This window comes from Salmo salar, chromosome 18 (assembly GCF_965601325.2).
Source record: "Salmo salar chromosome 18, fSalSal1, whole genome shotgun sequence".
Lineage (NCBI taxonomy): Eukaryota > Metazoa > Chordata > Actinopteri > Salmoniformes > Salmonidae > Salmo > Salmo salar.
The window spans coordinates 101,070,592-101,085,592 of record NC_138308.1 but is presented as its reverse complement, the minus strand read 5'-3'; positions in this window follow the sequence as shown (position 1 = coordinate 101,085,592).

Sequence of the window (15,001 nt, the reverse complement as noted above, 5' to 3'; positions counted from 1 at the left end):
TGTTCTGTCTCGTGCCTCCATTTTTACTCATTAGCCTATGTGTTCTGTCTCGTGCCTACATTTTGACTCATTAGCCCATGTGTACTTTCTCGTGCCTCCATTTTGACTCATTAGCCCATGTGTACTGTCTTGTGCCACCATTTTGACACATTAGCCCATGTGTTCTGTCTCATACCTCCATTTTGATTAATTAGCCCATGTGTTCTGTCTAGCGCCTTCATTTTGACTCATTAGCACATGTGTACTGTCTCGTACCTCCATTTTGACTCATTAGCCCATGTGTTCTGTCTCGTGCCTCCATTTTGAATCATTAGTCCATGCGTACTGTCTCAAACCTCCATTTTGACTCATTAGCCCATGTGTTCTGTCTCGTGCCTCCATTTTGAATCATTAGCCCATATGTACTGTCTCGTACCTCCATTTTGACTCATTAGTCCATGTGTTCTGTCTCGTGCCTCCATTTTGATTCATAAGCCCATGTGTTCTGTCTAGGTTCTCCATTTTGATTCATTAGACCATGTGTTCTGTCTCCTGACTCCATTTTTACTCATTAGCCCATGTGTTCTGTCTCGTGCCTACATTTTGACTCATTAGCCCATGTGTACTGTCTCGTGCCTCCATTTTGACTCATTAGCCCATGTGTACTGTCTCATGCCACCATTTTGACACATTAGCCCATGTGTTCTGTCTCATACCTCCATTTTGATTAATTAGCCCATGTTTTCTGTCTAGCGCCTTCATTTTGACTCATTAGCACATGTGTACTGTCTCGTACCTCCATTTTGACTCATTAGCCCATGTGTTCTGTCTCGTGCCTCCATTTTGAATCATTAGCCCATATGTACTGTCTCGTACCTCCATTTTGACTCATTAGTCCATGTATTCTGTCTCGTGCCTCCATTTTGATTCATAAGCCCATGTGTTCTGTCTAGGTTCTCCATTTTGATTCATTAGACCATGTGTTCTGTCTCCTGACTCCATTTTTACTCATTAGCCCATGTGTCTGTCTCGTGCCTACATTTTGACTCATTAGCCCATGTGTACTGTCTCGTGCCTCCATTTTGACTCATTAGCCCATGTGTACTGTCTCATGCCACCATTTTGACACATTAGCCCATGTGTTCTGTCTCATACCTCCATTTTGATTAATTAGCCCATGTGTTCTGTCTAGCGCCTTCATTTTGACTCATTAGCACATGTGTACTGTCTCGTACCTCCATTTTGACTCATTAGCCCATGTGTTCTGTCTCGTGCCTCCATTTTGAATCATTAGTCCATGCGTACTGTCTCAAACCTCCATTTTGACTCATTAGCCAATGTGTTCTGTCTCATATCTCTATTTTGACTCATTTGTCCATGTCTTTGGTCTCGTGCCTACATTTTGACTCATTAGCCTTTGTGTACGGTCTTGTACCTCCATTTTGACTCATTAGTCCATGTGTTCTGTCTCGTACCTCCATTTTGAGTCATTAGCCCATGTGATCTGTCTCGTGCCTCCATTTTGAATCATTAGTCCATGTGTTCTGTCTTGTTCCTCCATTTTGATTCATTAGCCCATGTGTTCTGTCTCGTACCTCCATTTTAACTCATTAGCCCATGTGTTCTGTCTCGTGCCTCCATTTTGACACATTAGCCCATGTGTTCTGTCTCGTGCCTCCAATTTTACTCATTAGCCTATGTGTTCTGTCTCGTGCCTACATTTTGACTCATTAGCCCATGTGTACTTTCTCGTGCCTCCATTTTGACTCATTAGCCCATGTGTACTGTCTCGTGCCACCATTTTGACACATTAGCCCATGTGTTCTGTCTCGTGCCTCCATTTTGAATCATTAGCCCATATGTACTGTCTCGTACCTCCATTTTGACTCATTAGTCCATGTGTTCTGTCTCGTACCTCCATTTTGAGTAATTAGCCCATATGATCTGTCTCGTGCCTCCATTTTGAATCATTAGTCCATGTGTTCTGTCTTGTTCCTCCATTTTGATTCATTAGCCCATGTGTTCGGTCTGGAGTCTCCATTTTGAATCATTAGTCCATGTGTTCTGTCTTGTTCCTCCTTTTTGATTCATTAGCCCATGTGTTCGGTCTGGAGTCTCCATTTTGAATCATTAGTCCATGTGTTCTGTCTCGTACCTCCATTTTAACTCATTAGCCCATGTAATCTGTCTCGTGCCTCCATTTTGACTTATTCGCCCATGTGTACTGTCTAGGTTCTTCATTTTGACACATTAGTCCATGTGTTCTGTCTCGTGCCTCCATTTTGACTCATTAGCACATGTGAACTGTCTCGTACCTCCATTTTGACTCATTAGCCCATGTGTTCTGTCTCGTGCCTCCATTTTGACTCATTAGCCCATGTGTTCTGTCTCGTGCCTCCATTTTGAATCATTAGCCCATATGTACTGTCTCGTACCTCCATTTTGACTCATTAGTCCATGTGTTCTGTCTCGTACCTCCATTTTGAGTCATTAGCCCATGTGATCTGTCTCGTGCCTCCATTTTGAATCATTAGTCCATGTGTTCTGTCTTGTTCCTCCATTTTGATTCATTAGCCCATGTGTTCGGTCTGGAGTCTCCATTTTGAATCATTAGTCCATGTGTTCTGTCTCGTACCTCCATTTTAACTCATTAGCCCATGTATTCTGTCTCGTGCCTCCATTTTGACTCATTCGCCCATGTGTTCTGTCTAGGTTCCTTCATTTTGACACATTAGTCCATGTGTTCTGTCTCGTGCCTCCATTTTGACTCATTAGCCCATGTGTACTGTCTCGTGCCTCCATTTTGACTCATTAGCCCATGTGTACTGTCTCGTGCCTCCATTTTGACATCATTAGCCCATGTGTACTGTCTCGTACCTCCATTTTGACATCATTAGCACATGTGTTCTGTCTTCTGACTCCATTTTGACTCATTAGCCCATGTGTTCTGTCTCGTGCCTCCATTTTGAATCATTAGCCCATATGTACTGTCTCGTACCTCCATTTTGACTCATTAGTCCATGTGTTCTGTCTCGTACCTCCATTTTGATTCATAAGCCCATGTGTTCTGTCTAGGTTCTCCATTTTGATTCATTAGACCATGTGTTCTGTCTCCTGACTCCATTTTTACTCATTAGCCCATGTGTTCTGTCTCGTGCCTACATTTTGACTCATTAGCCCATGTGTACTGTCTCGTGCCTCCATTTTGACTCATTAGCCCATGTGTACTGTCTCGTGCCTCCATTTTGACTCATTAGCCCATGTGTTCTGTCTCATACCTCCATTTTGATTAATTAGCCCATGTGTTCTGTCTAGCGCCTTCATTTTGACTCATTAGCACATGTGTACTGTCTCGTACCTCCATTTTGACTCATTAGCCCATGTGTTCTGTCTCGTGCCTCCATTTTGAATCATTAGTCCATGCGTACTGTCTCAAACCTCCATTTTGACTCATTAGCCAATGTGTTCTGTCTCATATCTCTATTTTGACTCATTTGTCCATGTGTTTGGTCTCGTGCCTCCATTTTCACTCATTAGCCTTTGTGTACTGTCTTGTACCTCCATTTTAACTCATTAGCCCATGTGTTCTGTCTCGTGCCTCCATTTTGACACATTAGCCCATGTGTTCTGTCTCGTGCCTCCAATTTTACTCATTAGCCTATGTGTTCTGTCTCGTGCCTACATTTTGACTCATTAGCCCATGTGTACTTTCTCGTGCCTACATTTTGACTCATTAGCCCATGTGTACTGTCTCGTGCCACCATTTTGACACATTAGCCCATGCGTACTGTCTCGTGCCTCCATTTTGAATCATTAGCCCATATGTACTGTCTCGTACCTCCATTTTGACTCATTAGCACATGTGTTCTGTCTTCTGACTCCATTTTGACTCATTAGCCTATGTGTTCTGTCTCGTGCCTACATTTTGACTCATTAGCCCATGTGTACTGTCTCGTGCCTCCATTTTGACTCATTAGCCCATGTGTTCTGTCTCGTGCATCCATTTTGACTCATTAGCCCATGTCGACTGTCTCGTGCCACCATTTTGACACATTAGCCCATGTGTTCAGTCTCATACCTCCATTTTGATTAATTAGCCCATGTGTTCTGTCTAGCGCCTTCATTTTGACTCATTAGCACATGTGTACTGTCTCGTACCTCCATTTTGACTTATTAGCACATGTGTTCTGTCTTCTGACTCCATTTTGACTCATTAGCCCATGTGTTATGTCTCGTGCCTCCATTTTGAATCATTAGTCCATGCGTACTGTCTCAAACCTCCATTTTGACTCATTAGCCAATGTGTTCTGTATCATATCTCTATTTTGACTCATTTGTCCATGTGTTTGGATTCGTGCCTCCATTTTCACTCATTAGCCTTTGTGTACGGTCTTGTACCTCCATTTTGACTCATTAGTCCATGTGTTCTGTCTCGTACCTCCATTTTGAGTCATTAGCCCATGTGATCTGTCTCGTGCCTCCATTTTGAATCATTAGTCCATGTGTTCTGTCTTGTTCCTCCATTTTGACACATTAGCCCATGTGTACTGTCTCGTGCCTCCATTTTGACTTATTAGCCCATGTGTTCTGTCTCGTGCCTCCATTTTGACTCATTAGCCCATGTGTTCTGTCTCGTGCCTCCATTTTGACTCATTAACCCATGTGTTCTGTCTCGTGCCTCCATTTTGACTCATTAGCCCATGTGTTCTGTCTCGTGCTTCCATTTTGACTCATTAGGCCATGTGTTCTGTCTCCTGACTCCATTTTTACTCATTAGCCCATGTGTTCTGTCTCGTGCCTACATTTTGACTCATTAGCCCATGTGTACTGTCTCGTGCCTCCATTTTGACTCATTAGCCCATGTGTACTGTCTCGTGCCACCATTTTGACACATTAGCCCATGTGTTCTGTCTCATACCTCCATTTTGATTAATTAGCCCATGTGTTCTGTCTAGCGCCTTCATTTTGACTCATTAGCACATGTGTACTGTCTCGTACCTCCATTTTGACTCATTAGCCCATGTGTTCTGTCTCGTGCCTCCATTTTGAATCATTAGTCCATGCGTACTGTCTCAAACCTCCATTTTGACTCATTAGCCAATGTGTTCTGTCTCATATCTCTATTTTGACTCATTTGTCCATGTGTTTGGTCTCGTGCCTCCATTTTCACTCATTAGCCTTTGTGTACTGTCTTGTACCTCCATTTTGACTCATTAGTCCATGTGTTCTGTCTCGTACCTCCATTTTGAGTCATTAGCCCATGTGATCTGTCTCGTGCCTCCATTTTGAATCATTAGTCCATGTGTTCTGTCTTGTTCCTCCATTTTGATTCATTAGCCCATGTGTTCTGTCTGATGTCTCCATTTTGAATCATTAGCCCATGTGTTCTGTCTCGTACCTCCATTTTGAATCATTAGTCCATGTGTTCTGTCTTGTTCCTCCATTTTGACACATTATCCCATGTGTACTGTCTCGTGCCGCCATTTTGACTTATTAGCCCATGTGTTCTGTCTCGTGCCTCCATTTTGACTCATTAGCCCATGTGTTCTGTCTCGTGCCTCCATTTTGACTCATTAACCCATGTGTTCTGTCTCGTGCCTCCATTTTGACTCATTAGCCCATGTGTACTGTCTCGTACCTCCATTTTGACTCATTAGCCCATGTGTTCTGTCTCGTGCCTCCATTTTGACTCATTAGCCCATGTGTTCTGTCTCGTGCCTCCATTTTGACTCATTAGCCCATGTGTTCTGTCTCGTGACTCCAATTTGACTCATTAGCCCATGTGTTCTGTCTCGTGCCTCCATTTTGAATCATTAGTCTATGCGTTCTGTCCTCTGACTCCATTTTGACTCATTAGCCCATGTGTACTGTCTCTTGCCTCCATTTTGACTAATTCGTCCATGTGTTCTTTCTCGTACCTCCATTTTGACTCAATAGCCCATATGTTCTGTCTCGTGCCTCCATTTTCACTTTTTAGCCCATGTGTACTCTCAAACCTTCATTTTGAATCATTATCCCATATGTACTGTCTCGTACCTCCATTTTGACTCATTAGCCCATGTGTTCTGTCTCGTGCCTCCATTTTGACTTATTAGCACATGTGTTCTGTCTTCTGACTCCATTTTGACTCATTAGCCCATGTGTTATGTCTCGTGCCTCCATTTTGAATCATTAGTCCATGCGTACTGTCTCAAACCTCCATTTTGACTCATTAGCCAATGTGTTCTGTATCATATCTCTATTTTGACTCATTTGTCCATGTGTTTGGATTCGTGCCTCCATTTTCACTCATTAGCCTTTGTGTACGGTCTTGTACCTCCATTTTGACTCATTAGTCCATGTGTTCTGTCTCGTACCTCCATTTTGAGTCATTAGCCCATGTGATCTGTCTCGTGCCTCCATTTTGAATCATTAGTCCATGTGTTCTGTCTTGTTCCTCCATTTTGACACATTAGCCCATGTGTACTGTCTCGTGCCTCCATTTTGACTTATTAGCCCATGTGTTCTGTCTCGTGACTCCATTTTGACTCATTAGCCCATGTGTTCTGTCTCGTGCCTCCATTTTGACTCATTAACCCATGTGTTCTGTCTCGTGCCTCCATTTTGACTCATTAGCCCATGTGTTCTGTCTCGTACTTCCATTTTGACTCATTAGGCCATGTGTTCTGTCTCGTGCCTCCATTTTGACTCATTAACCCATGTGTTCTGTCTCGTGCCTCCATTTTGACTCATTAGCCCATGTCTTCTGTCTCGTGACTCCAATTTGACTCATTAGCCCATGTGTACTGTCTCTTGCCTCCATTTTGACTAATTCGTCCATGTGTTCTTTCTCGTACCTCCATTTTGACTCAATAGCCCATATGTTCTGTCTCGTGCCTCCATTTTCACTTTTTAGCCCATGTGTACTCTCAAACCTTCATTTTGAATCATTGTCCCATATGTACTGTCTCGTACCTCCATTTTGACTCATTAGCCCATGTGTTCTGTCTCGTGCCTCCATTTTTACTCATTAGCCTATGTGTTCTGTCTCGTGCCTACATTTTGACTCATTAGCCCATGTGTACTTTCTCGTGCCTCCATTTTGACTCATTAGCCCATGTGTACTGTCTCGTGCCACCATTTTGACACATTAGCCCATGTGTTCTGTCTCATACCTCCATTTTGATTAATTAGCCCATGTGTTCTGTCTAGCGCCTTCATTTTGACTCATTAGCACATGTGTACTGTCTCGTACCTCCATTTTGACTCATTAGCCCATGTGTTCTGTCTCGTGCCTCCATTTTGAATCATTAGTCCATGCGTACTGTCTCAAACCTCCATTTTGACTCATTAGCCAATGTGTTCTGTCTCATATCTCTATTTTGACTCATTTGTCCATGTGTTTGGTCTCGTGCCTCCATTTTGACTCATTAGCCTTTGTGTACGGTCTTGTACCTCCATTTTGACTCATTAGTCCATGTGTTCTGTCTCGTACCTCCATTTTGAGTCATTAGTCCATGTGTTCTGTCTTGTTCCTCCATTTTGATTCATTAGCCCATGTGTTCTGTCTGATGTCTCCATTTTGAATCATTAGCCCATGTGTTCTGTCTCGTACCTCCATTTTAACTCATTAGCCCATGTGTTCTGTCTCGTGCCTCCATTTTGAGACATTAGCCCATGTGTTCTGTCTCGTGCCTCCAATTTTACTCATTAGCCTATGTGTTCTGTCTAGTGCCTACATTTTGACTCATTAGCCCATGTGTACTTTCTCGTGCCTCCATTTTGACTCATTAGCCCATGTGTACTGTCTCGTGCCACCATTTTGACACATTAGCCCATGCGTACTGTCTCGTGCCTCCATTTTGAATCATTAGCCCATATGTACTGTCTCGTACCTCCATTTTGACTCATTAGCACATGTGTTCTGTCTTCTGACTCCATTTTGACTCATTAGCCCATGTGTTCTGTCTCGTGCCTCCATTTTGAATTATTAGCCCATATGTACTGTCTCGTACCTCCATTTTGACTCATTAGTCCATGTGTTCTGTCTCGTACCTCCATTTTGAGTCATTAGCCCATATGATCTGTCTCGTGCCTCCATTTTGAATCATTAGTCCATGTGTTCTGTCTTGTTCCTCCATTTTGATTCATTAGCCCATGTGTTCGGTCTGGAGTCTCCATTTTGAATCATTAGTCCATGTGTTCTGTCTCGTACCTCCATTTTAACTCATTAGCCCATGTAATCTGTCTCGTGCCTCCATTTTGACTTATTCGCCCATGTGTACTGTCTAGGTTCTTCATTTTGACACATTAGTCCATGTGTACTGTCTCGTACCTCCATTTTGACTCATTAGCACATGTGTTCTGTCTTCGTGACTCCATTTTGACTCATTAGACCATGTGTTCTGTCTCGTGCCTCCATTTTGACTCATTAGCCCATGTGTACTGTCTCGTACCTCCATTTTGACTCATTAGCACATGTGTTCTGTCTTCTGACTCCATTTTGACTCATTAGCCCATGTGTTCTGTCTCGTGCCTCCATTTTGAATCATTAGCCCATATGTACTGTCTCGTACCTCCATTTTGACTCTTTAGTCCATGTGTTCTGTCTCGTACCTCCATTTTGATTCATAAGCCCATGTGTTCTGTCTAGGTTCTCCATTTTGATTCATTAGACCATGTGTTCTGTCTCCTGACTCCATTTTTACTCATTAGCCCATTTGTTCTGTCTCGTGCCTACATTTTGACTCATTAGACCATGTGATCTGTCTCGTGCCTCCATTTTGAATCATTAGTCCATGTGTTCTGTCTTGTTCCTCCATTTTGATTCATTAGCCCATGTGTTCTGTCTGATTTCTCCATTTTGAATCATTAGCCCATGTGTTCTGTCTCGTACCTCCATTTTAACTCGTTAGCCCATGTGTTCTGTCTCGTGCCTCCATTTTGACACATTAGCCCATGTGTTCTGTCTCGTGCCTTTATTTTGACTCATTAGCCCATGTGTACTTTCTCGTGCCTCCATTTTGACTCATTAGCCCATGTGTACTGTCTCGTGCCACCATTTTGACACATTAGCCCATGCGTACTGTCTCGTGCCTCCATTTTGAATCATTAGCCCATATGTACTGTCTCGTACCTCCATTTTGACTCATTAGCACATGTGTTCTGTCTTCTGACTCCATTTTGACTCATTAGCCCATGTGTTCTGTCTCGTGCCTCCATTTTGAATCATTAGCCCATATGTACTGTCTCGTACCTCCATTTTGACTCATTAGTCCATGTGTTCTGTCTCGTACCTCCATTTTGATTCATAAGCCCATGTGTTCTGTCTAGGTTCTCCATTTTGATTCATTAGACCATGTGTTCTGTCTCCTGACTCCATTTTTACTCATTAGCCCATGTGTTCTGTCTCGTGCCTACATTTTGACTCATTAGCCCATGTGTACTGTCTCGTGCCTCCATTTTGACTCATTAGCCCATGTGTACTGTCTCGTGTCACCATTTTGACACATTAGCCCATGTGTTCTGTCTCATACCTCCATTTTGATTAATTAGCCCATGTGTTTTGTCTAGCGCCTTCATTTTGACTCATTAGCACATGTGTACTGTCTCGTACCTCCATTTTGACAAATTAGCCCATGTGTTCTGTCTCGAGCCTCCATTTTGAATCATTAGTCCATGCGTACTGTCTCAAACCTCTATTTTGACTCATTAGCCAATGTGTTCTGTCTCATATCTCTATTTTGACTCATTTGTCCATGTCTTTGGTCTCGTGCCTACATTTTGACTCATTAGCCTTTGTGTACGGTCTTGTACCTCCATTTTGACTCATTAGTCCATGTGTTCTGTCTCGTACCTCCATTTTAAGTCATTAGCCCATGTGATCTGTCTCGTGCCTCCATTTTGAATCATTAGTCCATGTGTTCTGTCTTGTTCCTCCATTTTGATTCATTAGCCCATGTGTTCTGTCTGATGTCTCCATTTTGAATCATTAGCCCATGTGTTCTGTCTCGTACCTCCATTTTAACTCATTAGCCCATGTGTTCTGTCTCGTGCCTCCATTTTGACACATTAGCCCATGTGTTCTGTCTCGTGCCTCCAATTTTAACTCATTAGCCCATGTGTTCTGTCTCGTGCCTCCATTTTGACACATTAGCCCATGTGTTCTGTCTCGTGCCTCCAATTTTACTCATTAGCCTATGTGTTCTGTCTCGTGCCTACATTTTGACTCATTAGCCCATGTGTACTTTCTCGTGCCTACATTTTGACTCATTAGCCCATGTGTACTGTCTCGTGCCACCATTTTGACACATTAGCCAAAGCGTACTGTCTCGTGCCTCCATTTTGAATCATTAGCCCATATGTACTGTCTCGTACCTCCATTTTGACTCATTAGCACATGTGTTCTGTCTTCTGACTCCATTTTGACTCATTAGCCCATGTGTTCTGTCTCGTGCCTCCATTTTGAATTATTAGCCCATATGTACTGTCTCGTACCTCCATTTTGACTCATTAGTCCATGTGTTCTGTCTCGTACCTCCATTTTGATTCATTAGCCCATGTGTTCGGTCTGGAGTCTCCATTTTGAATCATTAGTCCATGTGTTCTGTCTCGTACCTCCATTTTAACTCATTAGCCCATGTATTCTGTCTCGTGCCTCCATTTTGACTTATTCGCCCATGTGTACTGTCTAGGTTCTTCATTTTGACACATTAGTCCATGTGTTCTGTCTCGTGCCTCCATTTTGACTCATTAGCACATGTGTACTGTCTCGTACCTCCATTTTGACTCATTAGCCCATGTGTTCTGTCTCGTGCCTCCATTTTGACTCATTAGACCATGTGTTCTGTCTCGTGCCTCCATTTTGACTCATTAGCCCATGTGTACTGTCTCGTGCCACCATTTTGACACATTAGCCCATGCGTACTGTCTCGTGCCTCCATTTTGAATCATTAGCCCATATGTACTGTCTCGTACCTCCATTTTGACTCATTAGCACATGTGTTCTGTCTTCTGACTCCATTTTGACTCATTAGCCCATGTGTTCTGTCTCGTGCCTCCATTTTGAATCATTAGCCCATATGTACTGTCTCGTACCTCCATTTTGACTCATTAGTCCATGTGTTCTGTCTCGTACCTCCATTTTGATTCATAAGCCCATGTGTTCTGTCTAGGTTCTCCATTTTGATTCATTAGACCATGTGTTCTGTCTCCTGACTCCATTTTTACTCATTAGCCCATGTGTTCTGTCTCGTGCCTACATTTTGACTCATTAGCCCATGTGTACTGTCTCGTGCCTCCATTTTGACTCATTAGCCCATGTGTACTGTCTCGTGTCACCATTTTGACACATTAGCCCATGTGTTCTGTCTCATACCTCCATTTTGATTAATTAGCCCATGTGTTTTGTCTAGCGCCTTCATTTTGACTCATTAGCACATGTGTACTGTCTCGTACCTCCATTTTGACAAATTAGCCCATGTGTTCTGTCTCGTGCCTCCATTTTGAATCATTAGTCCATGCGTACTGTCTCAAACCTCCATTTTGACTCATTAGCCAATGTGTTCTGTCTCATATCTCTATTTTGACTCATTTGTCCATGTCTTTGGTCTCGTGCCTACATTTTGACTCATTAGCCTTTGTGTATGGTCTTGTACCTCCATTTTGACTCATTAGTCCATGTGTTCTGTCTCGTACCTCCATTTTAAGTCATTAGCCCATGTGATCTGTCTCGTGCCTCCATTTTGAATCATTAGTCCATGTGTTCTGTCTTGTTCCTCCATTTTGATTCATTAGCCCATGTGTTCTGTCTGATGTCTCCATTTTGAATCATTAGCCCATGTGTTCTGTCTCGTACCTCCATTTTAACTCATTAGCCCATGTGTTCTGTCTCGTGCCTCCATTTTGACACATTAGCCCATGTGTTCTGTCTCGTGCCTCCAATTTTAACTCATTAGCCCATGTGTTCTGTCTCGTGCCTCCATTTTGACACATTAGCCCATGTGTTCTGTCTCGTGCCTCCAATTTTACTCATTAGCCTATGTGTTCTGTCTCGTGCCTACATTTTGACTCATTAGCGCATGTGTACTTTCTCGTGCCTACATTTTGACTCATTAGCCCATGTGTACTGTCTCGTGCCACCATTTTGACACATTAGCCAAAGCGTACTGTCTCGTGCCTCCATTTTGAATCATTAGCCCATATGTACTGTCTCGTACCTCCATTTTGACTCATTAGCACATGTGTTCTGTCTTCTGACTCCATTTTGACTCATTAGCCCATGTGTTCTGTCTCGTTCATTAGCCCATGTGTACTTTCCGTGCCTACATTTTGACTCATTAGCCCATGTGACTGTCTCGTGCCACCATTTTGACACATTAGCCAGCGTACTGTCTCGTACCTCCATTTTGACTCATTAGTCCATGTGTTCTGTCTCGTACCTCCATTTTGAGTCATTAGCACATGTGTTCTGTCTTCGTGACTCCATTTTGACTCATTAGCCCATGTGTTCTGTCTCGTGCCTCCATTTTGAATTATTAGCCCATATGTACTGTCTCGTACCTCCATTTTGACTCATTAGTCCATGTGTTCTGTCTCGTACCTCCATTTTGAGTCATTAGCCCATGTGATCTGTCTCGTGCCTCCATTTTGAATCATTAGTCCATGTGTTCTGTCTTGTTCCTCCATTTTGATTCATTAGCCTATGTGTTCGGTCTGGTGTCTCCATTTTGAATCATTAGTCCATGTGTTCTGTCTCGTACCTCCATTTTAACTCATTAGCCCATGTATTCTGTCTCGTGCCTCCATTTTGACTTATTCGCCCATGTGTACTGTCTAGGTTCTTCATTTTGACACATTAGTCCATGTGTTCTGTCTCGTGCCTCCATTTTGACTCATTAGCACATGTGTACTGTCTCGTACCTCCATTTTGACTCATTAGCCCATGTGTTCTGTCTCGTGCCTCCATTTTGACTCATTAGACCATGTGTTCTGTCTCGTGCCTCCATTTTGACTCATTAGCCCATGTGTACTGTCTCGTACCTCCATTTTGACTCATTAGCACATGTGTTCTGTCTTCTGACTCCATTTTGACTCATTAGCCCATGTGTTCTGTCTCGTGCCTCCATTTTGAATCATTAGCCCATATGTACTGTCTCGTACCTCCATTTTGACTCATTAGTCCATGTGTTCTGTCTCGTACCTCCATTTTGATTCATAAGCCCATGTGTTCTGTCTAGGTTCTCCATTTTGATTCATTAGACCATGTGTTCTGTCTCCTGACTCCATTTTTACTCATTAGCCCATGTGTTCTGTCTCGTGCCTACATTTTGACTCATTAGCCCATGTGATCTGTCTCGTGCCTCCATTTTGAATCATTAGTCCATGTGTTCTGTCTCGTTCCTCCATTTTGACTCATTAGCCCATGTGTTCTGTCTCGATGTCTCCATTTTGACTCATTAGCCCATGTGTTCTGTCTCGTGCCTCCATTTTGAATCATTAGCCCATATGTACTGTCTCGTACCTCCATTTTGACTCATTAGTCCATGTGTTCTGTCTCGTACCTCCATTTTGAGTCATTAGCCCATGTGATCTGTCTCGTGCCTCCATTTTGAATCATTAGTCCATGTGTTCTGTCTTGTTCCTCCATTTTGATTCATTAGCCCATGTGTTCGGTCTGGAGTCTCCATTTTGAATCATTAGTCCATGTGTTCTGTCTCGTACCTCCATTTTAACTCATTAGCCCATGTATTCTGTCTCGTGCCTCCATTTTGACTTATTCGCCCATGTGTACTGTCTAGGTTCTTCATTTTGACACATTAGTCCATGTGTTCTGTCTCGTGCCTCCATTTTGACTCATTAGCACATGTGTACTGTCTCGTACCTCCATTTTGACTCATTAGCCCATGTGTTCTGTCTCGTGCCTCCATTTTGACTCATTAGCCCATGTGTTCTGTCTCGTGCCTCCATTTTGACTCATTAGCCCATGTGTACTGTCTCGTACCTCCATTTTGACTCATTAGCACATGTGTTCTGTCTTCTGACTCCATTTTGACTCATTAGCCCATGTGTTCTGTCTCGTGCCTCCATTTTGAATCATTAGCCCATATGTACTGTCTCGTACCTCCATTTTGACTCATTAGTCCATGTGTTCTGTCTCGTACCTCCATTTTGATTCATAAGCCCATGTGTTCTGTCTAGGTTCTCCATTTTGATTCATTAGACCATGTGTTCTGTCTCCTGACTCCATTTTTACTCATTAGCCCATGTGTTCTGTCTCGTGCCTACATTTTGACTCATTAGCCCATGTGATCTGTCTCGTGCCTCCATTTTGAATCATTAGTCCATGTGTTCTGTCTTGTTCCTCCATTTTGATTCATTAGCCCATGTGTTCTGTCTGATGTCTCCATTTTGAATCATTAGCCCATGTGTTCTGTCTCGTACCTCCATTTTAACTCATTAGCCCATGTGTTCTGTCTCGTGCCTCCAATTTTACTCATTAGCCTATGTGTTCTGTCTCGTGCATACATTTTGACTCATTAGCCCATGTGTTCTGTCTCGTGCATACATTTTGACTCATTAGCCCATGTGTACTTTCTCGTGCCTCCATTTTGACTCATTAGCCCATGCGTACTGTCTCGTGCCTCCATTTTGAATCATTAGCCCATATGTACTGTCTCGTACCTCCATTTTGACTCATTAGCACATGTGTTCTGTCTTCTGACTCCATTTTGACTCATTAGCCCATGTGTTCTGTCTCGTGCCTCCATTTTGAATCATTAGCCCATATGTACTGTCTCGTACCTCCATTTTGACTCATTAGTCCATGTGTTCTGTCTCGTACCTCCATTTTGAGTCATTAGCCCATGTGATCTGTCTCGTGCCTCCATTTTGAATCATTAGTCCATGTGTTCTGTCTTGTTCCTCCATTTTGATTCATTAGCCCATGTGTTCGGTCTGGTGTCTCCATTTTGAATCATTAGTCCATGTGTTCTGTCTCGTACCTCCATTTTAACTCATTAGCCCATGTATTCTGTCTCGTGCC